At 41.8% G+C, this 20,646-nt stretch overlaps 1 protein-coding gene across 13 annotated transcripts in view; it reads left to right on the top strand.

Moving 5' to 3' along the window:
* Positions 1 to 31: 31 nt before the first annotated feature.
* Positions 32 to 20,646, top strand: part of AREL1 (apoptosis resistant E3 ubiquitin protein ligase 1) — a 55,155-nt gene continuing 34,540 nt past the window's right edge. For all 13 annotated transcript variants that reach the window (XR_001492572.4, XR_012415973.1, XR_012415974.1 and 10 more), the window contains exon 1: positions 32 to 207. The gene's annotated coding sequence lies outside the window, so the exon portion shown is untranslated. The remainder of the gene's footprint in view (positions 208 to 20,646) is intronic.

The following is a 20,646-nucleotide window of genomic DNA, read 5'->3' as shown; positions in this document are numbered from 1 at the left end:
TTCACATACTGCTTCCGGCAAAGGATAGCCCGGAAGCGGAAGCTCCTTGGGGAAACGGCAAACCCCCGAGCCGGTTCCCAGGCCGGGTAGAGACCAACTCTGGGGTCTCTTGGTGGGAGCGTGGAGAGCCCGTCTTCTGCTGAGTGCTGCTGCCCCCTCCCAGGAGACCAGAGCTGGAACTTCATCGCGCTGCAACCCCCGGCTTGGGTAACGTTTCTCTGCAGCCCTAGGCAGAGCCCAGAAGACCTGCCTTCTCCAGAGTTCCAGAGAGAGGAAGGGAGGACAAGGGTAGGGGGGTCAGACTCCAGGTTTGCCCAGTAGTTTGGGGGAACACATTCTCCTCACCCTGCGGCGTTGGGGCATCCGGTGTCTACGGTCCAACCCTGAGGCTGTGGTTCCTACTTGGTTTTCCTAGCCGATATGGTGCTTTGTGCAGCTAGGTGGATGATACTCCTCGAGTACATACCGTGTACTCGTCTCAGTGAAAAGAGAAATGAAGCAGTGTTTGAGGGCTTAGACTTATCGCTAGAGAATTGGGGCATTAGCTTGCATGTTACTGCTTACCCAAGCCAGGAAAATGGTGAGAAACAATGGACATTTATTGTGAAGCCTTGGTGTGTCATCCTTAAATAAAAAGGGAGAATTTGTGAGAACAAGGAGGAAAAAGTAGCTTTTTTCTTTGAGTACCTGCTATGTATTCCAGTGGTTCTTAACCTTTTGGAGATAACTTATTTCTTGAAAGTTTGTGGAAAGACAGGAACAATTCTTTAAAAAATGGGCACACATACAGTTTGTAATACACTTTTTATGAGATTCGTGGACTCTGAAGCCCATCTGTGGACCCTTTGGATGTCTGTGAACTTTAGATTAAAACCGTCATCCTGTATACCGTACTTGGCACTTTATTCATATTGCCTTCTTTGACCATCTCAATAACATAAATACTCTCGTTTTTCATATGGGGAAACTGAGCCACAGACTTTATTCAGGGGTCTGAGTCTCTTGATTCCATAGTCTATACCTTTATTTATTTATTTATTTTTTACACTTTGTCTTCCATTCTCCGGCTACTGAGCAAGCTGGGAATGGAATGGGTACCTCTGTCATACTTTTCTTATTGCATGATGCTGTCCTAGAATTGGAAGTGAAAAATGTTATCAGGTTTTTTTCAAAAAAGGTGACCGTTGTATAACCCTTATGATGAAACACGGTTTGTTGTTTAACACGAACTTTGGAGTCTGACTGATGGGGTTAAAATCCTTGCTCTGCCTCATAACTTGCCATGACATTGGGTTAGTTAATCTATCTGCGTCTCAGTTTCTTTATCTGTAAAATGGAGATAATCATAATAGCACTCTTTTACTGGGATGTTTTCAGGACTTATATTTATTCATAGTAAACATGCGAGGTCCCTAGAAGAGTGTAAACCAGACTACCCAGAGTGTTTTCTGTTGTTACCATTGTGTGTCTTCCAACTTGAGGATATGTGGCAGAGTTGGAACTTTATGCCTATGTTATGTTATGTTATGTTATGTTATGTTATGTTATTTTATTTTTGAGATGGAGTCTCCCTCTGCTGCCCAGGTTGGAGTGCGGTGGCGCTATCTCGGCTCACAGCAACCTCCACCTCCCAGGTTCAAGCAATTCTCCTGCCTCAGCCTCCCGAATAGCCAGGACTGCAGGCGTGTGTGTGCCACCACACCTTGCTAATTTTTGTATTTTTAGTAGAGATGGGGTTTCACCATGTTGGCCAGGCTGGTTTCAAACTCCTGACCTCAGGTGACCCACCCACCTGGGCCTCCCAAAGTGCTGGGATTACAGACGTGAGCCACCGTGCCCAGCCCCTTTTTTTTTTTTTTTTTTTTTTTTTGAGACGGAGTTTCGCTCTTGTTGCCCAGGCTAGAGTGCAATGGTGTGATCTCGGCTCACCACAACCTCCACCTTCCGGGTTTAAGCGATTCTCCTGCCTCAGCCTCCCGAGTAGCTGGGATTACAGATGTGTGCCCACACACCCGGCTTATTTTGTATTTTTAGTAGAGACGGGGTTTCTCCATGTTAGTCAGGCTGGTCTCAAACTCCCGACCTCAGGTGATCCGCCCACCTTGGACTCCCAAAGTGCTGGGATTACAGGCTTGAGCCACAGCACCCGGCACCAGCCCCATTTTATTTTAACATAGTTGCACTGGAACTTGAATGTGTTCATAAACCTCAAAAACCTTATTAAGTTTTCAGGTCCTGGGACGCTCAATCGCATGGTGATTTCTTCTCTTGATTTGGGCGTAAACTGTTTTTCTGCTTCTCCTTTCTCTTTCAGACACACATTCATTTAGATAGCTTGATAGTTTACATATCTGTGGGCTCGGAATTTTTGATGTAGAAATAGTAGCTACAGATACTGTATGTGCCTTCTGCTTTACCCTATTTGTGGTTACTAGAAGTTCCTAATCTTTCTGGAGCAGGTTGTCTCTGTCAAGCTGTCATTCATGTGTAGAGCTAATAGCAACCAGTTTTTTTATGTATCTCTTGGTGGTTAGACAATAAGCTTTTTATTGTCTAAAAGCTAAAATAACATGGTCAGTTATTCTTCTTAAACATTTGACTGATTAGTATTATATATAGGTTCTGAGGGAAAATTACATATCATTAAATAGTAATTTGCACTTAAATTCAGGCACTGACAGAAAAACAGTCTTCTGGTAATGTGTACTTTGAATTTTGGAATCCATGAACAATAACAACTTAAAAAAAGGCCATTTGTAATTTCTATTGTAACCTCTATTGAGAGTGTTCTGATTTCCTTGATTGTTAATACCTAACAGGGAGCTAAATTAGTGTAGGAACACCATGGGGGATAAGAACATGCTTAGAAAAATTTGTTTTTGTTGCGTTGTAATTTTATTGCAATCTGAGGTTCTTATAGCTTATTGAAATGAAAGTGGTCAGATACTCTACAGCATTCTTTGATGGGGATGGAAAGTGGGGGATGGGAAGCCAGGAGGTGGTGTTGATTTGTGATGGATGGGAGCAGAAAGTAATTGCTTTTGGGCACATACTTGTGAGGAAAAGAAATGATTTTAGTCCTTCTCAGCAGTCAAGAGGGTTGTTTTGCATTTTTCTGCAGTCTTGAAGAGAAAAAATTGCCCAAGGCATTGGACACACAGTTTGAACACATAATTGGGCTTGGACTTCATTCCATTCACTAATTGGTCTAACTTACTAATTTAAGTTGGTATCAAATTTCTTTATAAAATTATTCTGGATAATGAAAGACTCCTTAAAGAATATCTTGTATTTCAATGTTAGAAAGTTATAAGTAGATTCACTTTTTGGTCCATTTTCAAGCTATAGTTTTTACATTTATTTTTCTGACCTGCATGATAGGACTTTTTTTCTCCCAACGAACATTAGTCACTGTTAATTATTTTTCAATTAACTTGCCGGCCTCTAAATATGGTAGCATGGCATACAGCATGTTCTGCTTCTGAGGTCTTGATATTGAATTGGTTTTGTAAGAATACCTCAGAGATAGATTACTGCCGCTTGCTCATTCATTCAGAAAGCATTTATTGAGGGCCCATTCTGTCCTGGGCAATCTCACCACAGTCCTGTGTTAGAGAGAGACTTGTAAACAGATAAAGTATGGTTGGTGGCTGAATAGAAATGTGGGAGTTGAAATATTTTAGAGGAATTACTCTACCTGTTCATCTTTCTGGAAGTGGTCCAGGTCAGAGTACTGTTGTGTAATGTTTATTTACTACTATCAACATATTAGTACCATGTAATAGATCAGATTGTATTACCTTAATGGACTCTAGTGTATCATTTTACCTTTTATTTATTATTTATTAGGTCTTGCTGTGTTGCCCAGGCTGATCTTGAACTCCTGGCCTCAAGCCATCCTCCCACCTCAGCTTCCTGAGTAGCTGGGACAAGAGGCATGAGCCACTGTGCCTTACCGTTTTACCTTTTAAATGACTTTAGCTATTAACTAACATGGGTTTAAATTTCAGTTATTTTTATTTGGTTTCTTTTTCTTTGAAGTAGTGGATGGTAGTAGAGGCAGAGTTAGCTTTTAAGTATGTATACTTAAGTATGTATACTTCCATGTACTACATGTATGTACATGTAGTACATGGAAGTATAACTACGTAATTATTTACTTGTCTGTCTTCTTTACTAAGCTTTTGTATATCTAAGGGGTTGAGGATATTTTACTCATTCTGGAATCCTTGGGGTCCAACATATTGCTTGGCATGTAGTCGCTTCTGAAGCGTTCTGAATGCTTAGCCTTCACTAGTGTTCTTTCATATAGTAGTTTTCAAACTTTGGAGGTTGTTTAACCTTGTTGCAGTTTGTGTATGTGTATGTGTGTGTACACACATGCATGCCGGAGCCGTTGATATGGTGTTACAGCACCATAATGATGTTTTCCTGATGGCTCTTTTGAAAACTGTTCTACAAGATAGAGTTTATAAAGATGGGTATTCACTTAGCTTTTAGAAACTAAATAGTCATGGTAGATACATGTTTTGTCATTTAGTCTCATTGAACGGTTCCATATGATTTTATGAGTTTTTGTTACCTTGAACAGTTGAGCAATTTGCATCATGTTTTTCAGAGCAAAGGCATTTATTTCGGTGCAGCTTGTTACTGTTGAGATGCTAATAGTTAACATCTGTTAATTGATGTTCTGTATATTGTACTTTTTGGCCAGAGATTAGATAATCTATTAATATACAACATATTTTCTGTAATGTCCCCTTGCTTTTATCCAGAGACCCAGAGCATGTTATTTTAACCCCTCTCTTGTCCAGTTTGGGAAGTTCAAATTCAAGGTACTCCCGGTATATATGGTAAACATATTAGGAACGGAAAACAGTTAAAACTTCCCAAGTGTGATCTAGTTTTTCATGTCTTGGTAAAGAAGAAATCCCAGGTGGGCTGTGCAAACAGTTCATAGAAAGGGGTTAAAAAAGATACTTAAAAAGTTTTAGGCCAGCATTACCTGAATTGGGGCAATGATTAGGGAGACATGATTAGAATCCTAAGGGGGAGTGAGAATGTAAAGGGGAGCACCATATGTAATTAAATATTTTAAAATTGTGGAATAATTTTAAATTTATAAAAAAGTTGCAAAGATAGTACAGAGTATTCCTGTATACCTTTCACCCAGCTTCTCCTAATGTTAACTTCTTATATAACCATGGCACATACTGTCACATTTAAGAAATTAACATTGGTACAATACTATTACTAAACTATAGACTTTATTTGGGTTTCACAAGTTTCTCCACTGATTTCCTTTTTCTGTCCCCAAACTGAATCCAAAATACCACATTCCAGTTAGATCATGTGTAATTTCTTTTTTTTTTTGAGATGGAGTCCCACTCTGTCATCCAGGCTGGAGTGCAGTGGCGCGATCTCGGCTCACTGCAAGCTCCGCCTCCCAGGTTCACACAATTCTCCTGCCTCAGCCTCCCAAGTAGCTGCGACTACAGGCACCCGCCACCACGCCTGGCTAATTGTTTGTATTTTTAGTAGAGATAGGATTTCACCCTGTTGGCCAGGATGGTCTCGATCTCCTGACCTCGTGATCCACCTACCTCAGCCTCCCAAAGTGCTGGGATTACAGGCGTGAGCCACTGCGCCTGTCCTCTTTTTTTTTTTAATGGAGTTTTGCTCTTGTCACCCAGGCTGGAGAGCAGTGGTGCCATTTTGGCTCACTGCCACTTCTGCCTCCTGGGTTCAAACAATTCTCCTGCCTCAGCCTCCCGAGTAGCTGGGATTACAGGTGCCCGCTACCAAGCCTGGCTAAATTTTGTATTTTTAATAGAGATGGAATTTCACCATGTTGGCCAGGCTGGTGTCGAAATCCTGACCTCAGGTGATCTGCTCGCCTCGGCCTCCCAAAGTGCTGGGATTACAGGTGTGAGCCACTGTGCCCCATCAGATCGTGTGTCATTTTGATAAATAAGTTGGTATTTCCAGTGAGTGCTTTTTCTATGCTATGTATGTGGTCCAAGAAGCCCCTCTGACCAGAGTCATTGACCCTGAGAATAAGTAATACTTCATAGGTAGTATTTTGTATTCCTTGACCCCCAACGCATTGTTAACTCTATGAAAGAGTTGACTTTGCTTCCAGGAGCGTGATGTGAACGTTCCTGAGACACTAAGAGCTGATCTTGATTAAGGTATCCATCCATACACTCCATGCTCACCTCATAGATTTTACTACATGGAAGTATAACTACGTAATTATTTACTTGTCTGTCTTCTTTACTAAGCTTTTGTATATCTAAGGGGTTGAGGATATTTTACTCATTCTGGAATCCTTAGGGTCCAACATATTGCTTGGCATGTAGTCGCTTCTTAATATGCATTTGAAGAAATTAATAGACCTTTCTTTGGTAAAATTAATTATTAGGTCAACAGAAATTTTGTTTTGAATAGGTTAAGTGTTGAGTTTCTCCTTCAAATCAAGCTATCTTAGGGTACCATATCTATGGCTAGTTGAGTTTTTCTTCTTAGAATCTTAACTGTAAAATGCTCATTTAAATAACATTGTTTTTCCTTTCAATTATATAAATAATTTATTTTTCTTAAAAATAAGCACAGAGTTGAAAGTAGTGGATGGTAGTAGAGGCAGAGTTAGCTTTTAAGTATACATGTGACCATTCCAGTTCCACCCGACTGGGCTGCAGATCTGGCTGTGTGCCTGCCACTTCAGGCACAGTTAATGGAATAATAGCTTCCTAGACTTATTGAGGGAGACGGCTTGTCAGATTCAGAGAATTACTTTTAAAATCTTCCTGTTATAGCCAAGATTCAGTGGTCCAAGGTCACCTAAGCATAAAAGCTGCCATGAGATGGGAACATGGGGGCCTGTCCTCTGTGGCTCAGGCATAGTAGAGTCGGTTTTGTATATAGAAAACACATCAGGATAGGATGGAGTAGGAAACTGAAGCTAGTATTTTCCAGATTTAGGGTTAAGAATGGGACAGTGACATAGATGAGCCAGTTTTCTCTCTTGTTTTTCTCCCCATGAGGATACAAAATGAGCAATGAGAAATTCTCACTTCTTGTTTTCCCTGTTACACTCACATTAGCTTTGAATCCCTTTTTCCTGCTTTCTCTAAACTGTGCTGAGAACGAATGGGAAACAACTCCAGGGACAGCTGAATCTAAGCTATGCCTTTGTATATACTATACAAAAAGAAATTAGGGTCTGAAGAACTCTGGCTTATTTTAGAGAGAATGGTGCGATAGAGAGAATCCAAACTAATATAAGAAATGCAGAATTGGCCGGGTGCGGTGGCTCAAGCCTGTAATCCCAGCACTTTGGGAGGCTGAGACGGGCGGATCACGAGATCAGGAGATGGAGACCATCCTGGCTAACACAGTGAAACCCCATCTCTACTAAAAAATACAAAAAACTAGCCGGGCGAGGTGGCGGGCGCCTGTAGTCCCAGCTACTCGGGAGGCTGAGGCAGGAGAATGGCGTAAACCTGGGAGGCGGAGCTTTCAGTGAGCTGAGATCCGGCCACTGCACTCTAGCCTGGGCAACACAGCGAGACGCCGTCTCAGAAAAAAAAAAAAAAAAAAAAAAAGAATTGCAGAATGACTTTTATCTTGGTTAGCTTAATCTTAATAAGCCAAAATTTTAATTTAACCAGTGAGTGATTTATAGGACAACTTTTTCCAGTCTCATCACAGGTTAGAGTGACTCAGTAAGGTGGGAATGATCTCATAAAAGACTCTCTTTAAAGCCAGAAGGGTAACTAGTTTATTGCCCCTGGCTTAACCTCAAGGTGCATGTTCTGGGTTGTGGAATTTAGTTGTTGTTTTAAGAACCAGTATCAGGGGTGCAGAGGTCTTACGTGGATTTGGAGAGAAGTGAAGGACTAAAACCTTGGCTAAATTTAAGCATTCCATTTACTAGATTGAAGAGAAGAAAAATCTGTTAAAATATTAAAATCTTTCCAAATTCAGAAATAGACTATAACTGGGGCCGGGCGTGGTTGCTCACGCCTGTAATCCCAGCACTTAGGGAGGCTGAGGTGGGCAGATCACCTGAGGTCAGGAGTTCGAGACCAGCCTGATGGGCATGGAGAAACCCTGTCTCTACTAAAAATACAAAATTAGCCAGGCATGGTGGTGCATGCCTGTAATCCCAACTACTCGGGAGACTGAGGCAGGAGAATCGCTTGAACCTGGGAGGCGGAGGTTGCAGTGAGCCGAGATCGTGCCATTGCACTTCAGCCTGGGCAATAAGAGCCAAACTCCGTCTCAAAAAAAAAAAAAAAAAAAAGAAACAGACTATAGCTTAAATAGTGTATGGTTATGTGTGGCATTGAATTTGAAAGAAACAGAGGGAATAAAACTTAATAACTCTGAGATAAATGGAATGCAGGAGTTTTAAAAAGTCTTGTTAAAAAATTTGATGAGAGAATTTTCTCTTGTGAAACTTTTAGATAAACCTCTAGAAAAAAACCAGGAGAAAATCTTTGTGACCTTGAGCTAGGTGGAGTTTTAAAAAATAGAACACAAAAACCACAAACTATGAACAAAAAATTTATGTTGGCTTTCATCAAAATTAGAAACTTTTACTCTTTAAAAAGTGTATTTTCTGTTAAGAAAATGAAGAGGCAAACCACAGAAAATATTTGCAAAATGTTTATCTAATAAAGGACTTGTATTTATGTGAAAGGAAAATAAGTCTTGGGGCCCCAGAATCACTAAGCTAAAGGGAAAAGTGAAGCTGGGAACTGCTTAGGGCAAATCTGCCTCCCATTCTATTGAAAGTTGTCCCTCTGCTTACTGAGATAGATGCATATCTGATTGCCTCCTTTGGAAGGGCTAATCAGAAACTCAAAAAAATGTAATCATTTTTCTCACCTGGAAGCCCCCCTCCCTACTTCAAGTTGTCCTGCCTTTCTGGACTGAGCCAATAAACATCTTGATTGATGTCTCATGTCTCCCTAAAATGTATAAAAGCAAGCTGTGCCCCGACCACATTGGGCACATGTCGTCAGGACCTCATGAGGCCGTGTCCTGGGTGCGCGTCTTCAACCTTGGCAAATAAACTTTCTAAATTAACTGAGACCTGTCTCAGATATTCGGGGTTCGCATTTAGAATGTATAAAGAACTCTTACAACTCAATAGTAAGAAGACAAACAGCTCGATTTTTAAAAAAGACAGATTTGAATAGATACTTCAAAGAAACTAATACAAATAACCAATAAACACATGAAAAAATACTCAATATTGTTAGTTCTTAGGGAAATGCAAATTAAAACCACAATGAACTATCACTTCACACCTGTTAGAATGGGTAAACTTAAAAGACGGTACCAAGTGTTGGTGGATGTAGAGCAACCCGCCTCTTGTGCATTGCTGGTGGAAATGCAAAGTGGTCCAGCCGCTTTGGTAAACAGTTTGGCAGTTTCTTGTAAGTTAAATATATACTTACCATATGACCCAGCAGTCCCATTCTTATATGTTTACCCAAGAGAAATGAAAGCATGTGTCTACCGATTTGTAGCTTAATGTTCATAGCAGCTTTATCCATGATACCACCAAACTGGATATAACCCAAATGTCCTTCATCTGGTGAATAAACAATTTGCTGTATGTCCATTTAATGGAGTACTACTCTGCAGGAAAAAGGAGTGAACTACTGAAACATGTAACAGCATGTATGAATCTAAGAACCTAAGTGTAAAAATGGTACACACAAAGGACTACATTTTGCATGTGATGCAAATGTATAAGGCATTCTGTAAAAGGCAAAACTACAGTGATAGCGTATCGGTGGTTGTGCAGGGGCTTGTGGGAGGAGGACTGACTGCAAAGAGCATAAGGGAACTTTTGGGGATGATGAAGTGTTTTGTGTCATGACTACACTTTATATAATAACCTTACACAGTTGTCAAAAGTAATTGTACATTTCAAATTGATGTTTATTTATACCTCAGTAAAACTGATTTTACTGGCGGTGCTAAAAACTTAGGAGATTTTTTGGCCAGTGATTTATACAGGATAGGCGGGGGTCCCTAATCCCTGGGCCACAGACCTTCAGCAGTCCATGGCCTGTTAGGAACAGGACTGCACAGCAGGAGGTGATGGCGGGTGAGCAAGCAAAGCTTTTTCTGTATTTACAGCCCCTCCCCATCACTTGCGTTACCACCTGAGCTCCACCTCCTGTCAGATCAGCAGCGGCATTAGATTCTCATAGGAGCACGAACCTTATTGTGAACTGTGGGTGTGAGGGATCTAGGTTGTGTGCTCCTTATGAGAATGTAATGTCTGATGATCTGAGGTGGAACAATTTCATCCTGATATCACCCTCCCACCTGCTGTCCATGCAAAAATTGTCTGCCACAAAACTGGTCCCTGGTACCAAAAAGGTTGCCGACTGCTGAGATTGACAGTGGATTCAGATTAGTTTAGATCTGAATTTGTTATAGGCATTAAAATGATTTTGAAATAATAATTAGTATTACTGAATTGAGTTGCAAAGAGTTTACTAATTATCAGCGTCAGGTCAAGTTTAGTTTAATATTCTCTTATTAATGAGATAGAAATAAGACATAAATGTATTGAAGAAGTTACTAGATCAGAAAATGAGTGTCACAGATAATTCAGGAAGAAAACTTGGGGGCTGATTTTGTGTCCCCCCTTTGGCAGAAATCTTTACTGGATCTGATATTGTTTATGACCAATTTCTAGAAATAATCACTTTCTTTTGCCTCTGGTAAACTACTTTTACAATTTTTCTCCTCCTGTCCTCTTTTTCCTTCTCATTTGTTGGCTCCTTTTTTTTTTTTTTTTTTTTTCAAGGTTGATCCCCTCAGGGTTCTATGATTGGTTTTTTGTTTGTTGGTTGGTTGGTTGGTCTCTGCTTTTTATGGTGGTCTTTGCCATTTTCCGTGTCTTCAGGATATTGGCATCTCTCTAGCTTCATGTGCTTATTTCTGTGTACCTTTTGAATATATTCACCTGGATATCCTGTAGACACTCCAAACTTAACATGTTTAATTCTCTACTCATTATCTTTTGATATGGTTTGGGTGTCCCCACCCAAATCTCACCTTGAATTTTAGCTCCCATAATTCCCATTGTTGTGGGAGGGACCTGGTGGGAGATAATTGAATCATGGGGTAGTTTCCCCCATACTGTTCTCACAGTAGTGAATAAGTCTCACAATATCTGATGATCTTATAAGGAGTTTCCCTTTTCACTTGGCTCTCATCCTCTCTTGCCTGCTGCCATGTAAGACATGACTTTTGCCTTCTGACATGATTGTGAGGCCTCCCAGCCATGTGGAACTATGAGTCCATTCAACCTTTTTTTCTTTATAAATTACCTAGTCTCTGGTATGTCTTTATCAGCAGTGTGAAAATGGACTAATACAGTAAATTGGTACTGGAAGTGAGGCGGTGCTGTAAAGATACCTGAAAATGTGGAAGCAACTTTGGAACTGGGTAACAGGCAGAGGTTAGAATAGTTTGGAGGGCTCAGAGGAAGACAGGAAAATATGGGAAAGTTTGAAACTTCTGGAGACTTGTTGAATGACTTTGAACAAAATGGTGATAATGATATGGACAATGAAATCCAGGCTGAGGTGGTCTCAGATGGAGATGAGCAACTTGTTGGGGACTGGAGCAAAGGTCACTCTTGTTATGCTTTAGCAAAGAGACTGGAAGCATTTTGCTCCTGCCTAGAACTCTGGAACTTTGGACTTGAGAGAAATGATCTGAAATTGGAACTTACGTTTAAAAGGGAAGCAGAGTGTAAAGGTTTGGAAAATTTGCAGCCTGACAGTGGCGATAGAAAAGATAAACCCATTTTTTGAGGAGAAATTCAAGCTGGCTACAGAAATTTGCATAAGTAAAGAGGAACCAAGACAATGGGGAAAATGTCGCCAGGGCATGTCAGAGGTTTTCACAGCAGCCACTTCCATCACAGACCTGGAGGCCCAGGAGGAAAAAATGGTTTCGAAGGCTGAGCCCAGGTCCCCCCTGCTGTGTGCAGTGTAGGGGACTTGGTGCCCTGTGCCCCAGTTGCTCCAGCTGTGGCTAAAAGGAGCCAAGGTACAGCTTGGGCCGTCGCTTCAGAAGGTGCAAACCCTAAGCCTTGGCAGCTTACACATGATGTTGAGCCTGTGGGTGCACAGAAGTCAAGAATTGAGGTTTGAGAACCTCCACCTGGATTTCAGAGGATGTATGGAAACTCCTGAATGTTCGGGCAGAAGTCAGCTATGGGGCAGGACCCTCATGGAGAACCTCTGCAAGGGCAATGTGGGAGGGCAATGTGGGGTTGAAGCTCCCACACAGAGTCCCTGCGGCACTGTCTTGTGGAGCTGTAAGAAGAGGGCCACCGTCTTCCAGACCCCAGAGTGGTAGATTCACTGACAGCTTGCACCATGTGCCTGGAAAAGCCTCAGACACTCAATACTAGCCCGTGAAAGCGGCTGCAGAGGAGGCTGTACCCTGCAAAGCCACAGGGGTGGAGCTGCCCCAGACCATGGGAACCCACCTCTTGCATCAGCGTGATCTGGATGTGAGACATGGAGTCAAAGGAGATCATTTTGGAGCTTTGAGATTTGACTGCGCTGCTGTATTTTGGACTTGCATGGGCCCTGTAGCCCCTTTGTTTTGGCCAGTTTCTCCCATTTGGAACAGGTATATTTACCCATTGCCTGTAGTCCCATTGTATCTAGAAAGTAACTAACTTGATTTTGATTTTACAGGGTCATAGGTGGAAGGGACTTACCTTGTCTCAGATGAGACTTTGGATTGTGAACTTTGAGTTAATACTGAAATGAGTTGGAGGACTGTTGGGAAGGCATGATTGGTTTTGAAATGTGAGGACATGAGATTTGGGAGGGGCTGGGGTGGGATGATATGGTTTAGCTGTGTCCCCATCCAAATCTCATCTTGAATTATAGTTCCCATAATTCTCATGTGTTATGGGAGGGATCCAGTGGGAGATAATTGAATCACAGAGACAGTTTCCCCCATACTCTTCTTGTGGTAGTGAATAAGTCTCACAAGATCTGATGATTTTATAAGGGGTTTCTCTTTTTGCTTGGCTCTCATTCTCTCTTGCCTGCCACCATGTAAGACATGCCTTTCACCTTCCACCGTGATTGTGAGGCCTCCCCAGCCACATGGAGCTGTGGGTCCATTAAACCTCTTTTTCTTTATAAATTACCTAGTCTCTGGTATGTCTTTATCAGCAGCATGAAAATGGACTAATACATCTTTTCTTTCATGTTTGCTTTGCCTTCTTAATTCTCCTTCATTTATCCAGGCTCCCAACAATAGAAAATTTGCCTTTGTCCTTGGCTTCTTCCTCTCCTTTATCCATTTGACCTCACAGGTCTTTGATCCTGTTGCTTCTGAGAGCATAAAGCAGGAGAGCAACCCATCCAGGGTTGGTTCCCAACTTGCACCCTAGGCCCTGGCCACCCTCAACCAATGTGACTAATGAGGGTCTACGTTGGACCCTGTCTGTATTGTGGCCAGTGTGTAGCTACTCCATTGAACCAGTAGTTCATTAATGGGCCTGTCCCCCTTTCACATTGTCCCCAGAGTTTCTTCATTTAAAATGTGTGATCCTTTTTCTCTCTTGGTTAAAAAACATCTTTTGTTTTTTGTTGCTTAAAGTCAAAATGAAGTCATATTCCTTTTTTTTTTTTTTTCTGAGAAGGACCCTCGTTCTGTTGCCCAGGCTGGAGTGCAATGGCATGATCTCGGCTCACTGCAACCTCTGCCTCCTGGTTTCAACCAATTCTCCTGCCTTAGCCTCCCTAGTAGCTGGGAATACAGGTGCCCGCCACCATGCCTGGCTAATTGTTTTTTTTAGTCGAGACAGGGTTTCGCCGTGTTAGCCAGGATGGTCTTGATTTCCTGAGCTCGTGATCCGCCCGCCTCGGCCTCCCAAAGTGCTGGAATTACAGGTGTGAGCCACCACACCCGGCTAAAATTTCAAATTAAATATTTCTGAGCTTAATTCTTCCTATCCCAAGAATAATATATTTTTTCTGACCTTCTGGAAGTTCTTTTTGATACATCAGTATTCCCAGTTAAGAGTAAAGAGAGAGTGTAAGCTCTGGAATCACATTGCTTGACTCCTTCACTTATAAACTGGATGGCTATAGGCAAGTTATTTTAGTTTCCTGTGCCTCTGTTTCCTAATCTGTAAAATATGGATAAAGTATGCTTTCCTCATATGGTTGATGTGAGGGTTAAATGAGATAATATAGATGAAGCACTTCAGTGCTTGGCACATAGTAAGTTCTCAATAAAGGTTGATTCTTGTTATCATCATCTTTGAGAGAACACTGGAAAATCCATTATTTTGGATTGTTTCCATGGTTATTTCCACATGGAATCTCTCTGGAAAACCAGTGAGTCCTTCAGGTAGATTCAAGCCATCTTCCTCACTTACTGTGGGTTGGACTGTTGTGGCCTGGCACAAACCACCCTCATAACCTGGCAACCCAGCAGCCTGGTCTGTGCATAGAGCCTTGTCCCCCAAGGCACTCCATGTCACCTGGGTGTAAAGTTTCAGTCTCAACCAATTCTCCTTGTCCTTATTCTCCAAGTCTTGTTCTCCAAGAGCAGCTGGATTCCTTCCTTTTCTCGGTGCATCTCCATTTTACATATGAGGCAACTGAAGAGAAGTTTAAGTACAGCAAGTCCTCACTTGATGTCGATAGGTTCTTGGAAACTTCTACTTCAAACAAAATGATGTATATTGAAACCAGTCTTACCATAGGCTAATTGATATAAACAAGAATTAAGTTCCTATGGCATATTTCTGGTCACAAAAATATCACCAAACTATTTTAAATAAAGAGCAGAACATAATATACATATTGAAATAAATGAGAGCAGTATGTATAAGAAAGATTGATAAAATCAAGTTAGATAATTGTAACATTTACCCAATTATTCCAGTCCATGGTTGAGGGTGGCCAGGGCTTGGGGTGCAAGTTGGGAACCAACGCTGGATGGGACGCCATTCTATTGCAGGGCTCTGGCTTTCTCGCTCGTGCGCTTGCTCGCTCGCTCGCTCGCTCTCTCTTGCTCGTGTTCTGTCTCTCTCACACACACATACCCACACACACACACACACACACACACACACCCCTCACCCTCACTTAGACTGGGACACTGTAGACATGCCAGTTAACTTTGAAGTGCACATCTTTGGGATGTGGGAGGAAATCCAAGTATCCAGAGAAAACCCACACAGAGAATGTGTGAACTCCACACATTAGTGCCTGCCAGGAGTCAATTTTTTTACTCCTCAAAATTATAAGAAAACAGTGTTGAATGAAACTGATGTTGTTTGAGGACCTGCTGTAACTTGTCTAAGAACATTCAGTAGTAAGATTCATGCTCTTAACCACTACATGGTAGTCATCCTAGTTTAGCCCCAGGTGGTCTTTCTAAACACTTTGCTTTTCTTTGGAGACAGGGTCTTGCTCTTCACCTGGGCGGAAGTGTAGTGGAGCAATCAGGGCTCACTGCAGCCTCAGCCTCCTGGGCTCAAATGATCCTCCCACCTCAGTCTCCTGAGTAGCTGGGACCATAGGTGCATACCACTACACACAGCCTTTTTTTTTTTTTTTTTTTTTTTTTTTTTTTTTTAGAGATGGGATCTCACTATGTTACCCAGATTAGTCTTGAACTCCTGGGCGCAAGCCATCCTCCCACCTCAGCCTCCAAAGTGCTGGGATTACAGGTATGAACCACCATGCCCAGCCTGCTTACTCATCCTTAAGTAATCAGCTCTGTTGTCTCTGCTTTTCCACTTGCACATGCAGTTACCTCTCCTTCCTCTGCCCTCCATACTTTGCTTATTCCTCTTTTATGGCACTTGCAACATTGCATTGTCCTTCTCCCGTGGTGAACCAAGTTCATTGAGGTTAAGAAAGCACCCTGTCTTATTTATCCTTGTGACTTTAGCTTTTAGCACACAGCCCAACATATAGCAAATGCTCAAGAATTGTGAAATGAATGAAGAATGAACGATGCAGAGGAACCTATAGATGTTGGTAGTCTGTGAATTATAGAGTCAATTAGACTGTAACCCCATTTCATGCCTCCCAGATTTGGGCATCAGGGCATGCAAGAATGTTCTAGAAGCCAGATGATAAATGACGTGTGTTCCTGCAGCAAATGATTTTAGGCAAAGAGAAAATATAGATATCCAGGATGGGGAAACATAGCAGAAAAATATCATTTAAAATGTAAGTATATGGGATGAGTGGTAATGCACAGTAGATCAGAAGTTGAGTGAGGGTTTTGGCTCAATTACCTCTAGTGGTAAAGGACATGTTAACTCCTTGGTGCTAGGAGCAGAGCCCCAAGCAGCCTTTCTGCTTCAAGTTCAGAATATCCATTAATATATTCAACATACCCATGTTTTATCTTTAGAAATTCATGCAAATATTGCATTCTATTTTATTATCTATGAGTTTGATTTAGCGTGAACTTTTTTTTCTCTCCCCAGTCACTCATCCTCTAGTGAAATAGATGCCGTGGGAACATGTGTCATTTATCCTCTGGCTTCTAGCACATTCTAGCATGCCCCGATGTCCACATCTGGGAGTTATAGAATGGGGTACAGTCTAATATGGTGGCACATTAGATTTCTGTGATTTGGGGGATTGCCTACTCAGGAGTATTATGTCATAGAACTGAGGAGAGTGAGTTCATCCTGTTCTGACTAATGAGGCTGTCCCTGGAAGGCCGCAGTCATTTGGAGGCACCTCATTACTGGATTGTTGGGGACCAGCTGGAGAGAGTTCACAGAAGACCCACAGGATGATTAAGAGACTAGAGGGGCTGACAGATGAAGAAAGTATAAATGAAAACCGTATAACTTGTCTAAACCACGATAGCAGAAATAGACAACTGTATAAATATCTCAAGAGTATAAACTTGATGGAGGAGGGTAATCTTTTATGGTGGGATTTAGGGTTGGGGAGTATAAACCAAGAGTGGAATTAAGCCATAGTAAATGTAAACTAATAATCCAAAGTGTCTGATATATTCTTGGAACATGCTTAGTTAGACCACCCTAACCTATGCGCTTTTTGATAATTGGATGATTTGTTTTTTTAAGTTCATGTCCCTGGACTCATAGCTGGTGCTTCTCTGTGGAGAATGCTGGAGATTGCATCTTACAAAGCAAACATCTTTCTTTTGTCTTGTCATTTGGTGGACATCAGTAGGTGATATCAGAACTTCTGTGTGCTGCCACTAGCTCTGTATGCACCAAAATTTTGAAATGGACTTTTATATCATGTTTTTCATGGCTCTCTTTCTCTCTCTGTGTGTGTGTGTGATCACAGCTCGTGGCAGCCTCAAACTTCTGGGCTTAGGAGATCCTTCTGCCTTAGCTTCCGAGTAGCTAGGACAACAGGGGCGTGTGTGAAAGTGTGGTCTAGGAGACCAGCAGCATCAGCATTACCTGTGAACCTGTTAGAGATACAGAATGTTGAGCCCCTTCTCATACTGACTGCTCTAGAGTCTAAACCATGTTTCTCAAACTTCAGCATGCATAGGACTCACCTGGGGATCTTGTGAAAGTAGACTCTGAAATAGCAGGGCTGAACACCATACTAGCCATGGGGAGGCAATGATATGACCTGGTCAGTGTTCCTTGGGGAGTCCACAATCTATTAGGAGGACTGCTATATAAACAAATAATTTCAATACAGACTAATAAATGCTATTACAGAAGTATCTTCAGCAGAGAAGTACCACAAAGGAGGAAGTGGTTGATTCTATCTGGTGTGGGTAGAGTCCTCAGAGAGGCCTTGGAGCAGGACCAGAGAAGGGGGAGTGCTTGAGTTGAGTTTTGAAGCTCAGTAGAGATGCTGAATCATTGGGGTGAGCATGGTAGCTCATGGTAGGGACAGTAAAGCTTACATTAGAACTAGGAGTTATTTGATTTAATAATCAAATAGCTGATTACAGGGTTGGAAACCTACTAAGATCATAGTGAATAGAAATAAAAGTTCAGGCCGGGTATGGTGGCTCATGCCTGTAATCCTAGCACTTTGGGAAGCTGAGGTGGGCAAATCACCTGTGGTCAGGAGTTCAAGACCAGCTTGGCCAACAGGTGAAACCCTGTCTCTACCAAAAATACAAAACTAGCCGGACATAGTAGTGCGCACCTGTAGTCCCAGCTACTAGGGAGGCTGAGGCAGGAGAATAGCTTGAACCCAGGAGGTGGAGGTTGTAGTGAGGCGGTGAGCCAAGATCATGCCACTGCACTGCAGCCTGGGCAACAGAACGAGACTCTATCTCAAAAAAAAAAAAAAAAAACAAAGAAAAGTTCAGTACAATCTGTTATCTTTTTTTTTTTTTTTTTGAGACGGAGTCTTGCTCTGTCGCCCAGGCTGGAGTGCAGTGGCCGGATCTCAGCTCACTGCAAGCTCCGCCTCCCGGGTTTACGCCATTCTCCTGCCTCAGCCTCCCGAGTAGCTGGGACTACAGGCTCCCGCCACCTTGCCCGGCTAGTTTTTTTTTTGTATTTTTTAGTAGAGACAGGGTTTCACCGTGTTAGCCAGGATGGACAATCTGTTATCTTAATTTCTTTGTACCATTTTCTTATTTCAAAAAGGATAACTTGCCCATTCTCTTGCTTATTTAAAGAAAATCAGTCCCCCTCAAAAATGTGTTCTCCAGAAATAGAAACTTTTTACATGTCCTTGCAACATTAAGAATTTGAAAAACACTGAAAGGTACAATACAGGTAGAAAATAAAAATTATTTATAATTCCATATACCAAGAAATGATCACTATTAATATTTTTCTATTTTTCCTTTCAGTCTTCTTTATGTAATGTTATATTTCTAAATGTGGGCTTGTGCTACATAAACAGTTTTGTGCCTGCTTTTTTATTTAACATTTTGTTTGTGAGCATTTCCCTATGTTGTTTATTCCCTAAAAGTGTCATTTAAAAATTCCTCATATAGTATTCTACATAGGGATCTCTTACAGCTTATGTGTATAGTCTGTTGTTTGTGGATCCTTTAAGCTGGTTCGAGTTGCCAGTTGACCCAGGTTTTGGCTCTTGTACTTGGCAAGTCTGTTGGCGTTTTTTATTTATTTATTTATTTATTTATTTTGAGACTGGGTCTGGCTCTGTTGCCCAGGCTGGAGTGCAGTGGCATGATCTCGGCTCACTACAACCTCTGCCTCCTGGGCTCAAGCCAACCCCGACCTCAGCCTGCAAGTAGCTGGGACCACAGGTGCCTGCCACCATGCCTGGCTAATTTTTGTATTTTTTGTAGAGATGGGGTTTTGTTATGTTGCCCAGGCTGGTCTTGAACTCTTGGGCTCAAGTGATCCGCCTGCCTTGGCCTCCCAAAGTGCTGGGATTACAGGCGTGAACTACCGTGCCCGGCCATGTTGCCGTATTTTAAACTAGATACATATACTTATTTATTTTTAATGATAAAAGTTTGCCAACTTAATTTCATTTGCTAGTCTTCACTCATTCTGTTCTTTTAGCATTTTGTGCTTTCTTCCTTAGTTTCCCATAGTAGAGAGGCAGTAGGGTAGTCATTAAAAGCATGGATCCTGGGTCCGGGTTGTCTGAGTTTGACTCAGCTCCACTGCTCACTGTGTGTTTTCCTGGAAAAGGACTTTAACCTTTTTGTGTCCCAGTTTCCTCATCTGTAAAATAGGGATAATTGTATCTGTGTTAAAATAGGGATAATTGTATCTGTGAGTTTGTATGTATGAAGTACTGAGAACAGTTCCTGCCATATGGTAAGACTGTCTCTGCATTTACTAATTAGTAGTCTCTTCTCATTTGTCTTATGGTGGCTGTTTGTGTATGCATTGCCATAAACCCCCTTTCTGCTACATTTTTGGTTCATGAATATCTTTGAGAGTTATAAACTGACTTCACTGCACTTTATTTAGTGACTTTATTTTGAAAGTTCACAGATTTTCCCCTGACTCGTAGTAGCAGGTTTTACTGTTTTAAATATAAAATCAACTTTATTTAAGCATGTCTTGGAAATGCATATGTGGGCACGAAGGGAGCAGACTGCATAGGCTGATAGATTGGGCTTTAAAGCTCTTTGGAGGTTTCTCCTTTCCAGCTGAATATTGTCTCAATTCCTTATCATGGCATATAAGGCCCTCCGTAACCCAGTTTTGTCTGTGCTTTCATCTCACTTGTCTTTGTGGTTGCTCCAGACCCTGTGCTGCAGCCCCATTATATTCAAACTGGGTATGTGGTTGTGCTGAAGGTTACTCTTTAAGTCTGTGGCCTAGTTTGCTTCTACTGAAGAATGGACTTACACCTGTAATCCCAGCACTTTGGGAGGCCAAGGCAGGAGGATCTCTTGAGCTCAGGAGTTAGAGACCAGCCTGAGCAACATGGCAAAACCCCGTCTCTACAAAAAATACAAATAAAAAATTAGCCAGGTGTGGTAGTGCATGCCTGTAGTCCCAGCTACTTGGGAGGCTGAGGCGGGAGGATCACTTGAGCCCAGGAGGTCAAGGCTGTAGTGAGCTGTAATCATGCCACTGCACTCCAACCTGGGTGATGGAGAAAGACCCTGTCAAAAAAACCAAGACCTGTGTCTAATTCTGAAGCTCAG

The sequence above is a fragment of the Macaca fascicularis genome, chromosome 7 (assembly GCF_037993035.2).
Source record: "Macaca fascicularis isolate 582-1 chromosome 7, T2T-MFA8v1.1".
Classification (NCBI taxonomy): Eukaryota; Metazoa; Chordata; class Mammalia; order Primates; family Cercopithecidae; genus Macaca; species Macaca fascicularis.
Note: the sequence above shows the minus strand (reverse complement) of the source record. Positions and strands in the feature narration are given on the sequence as shown.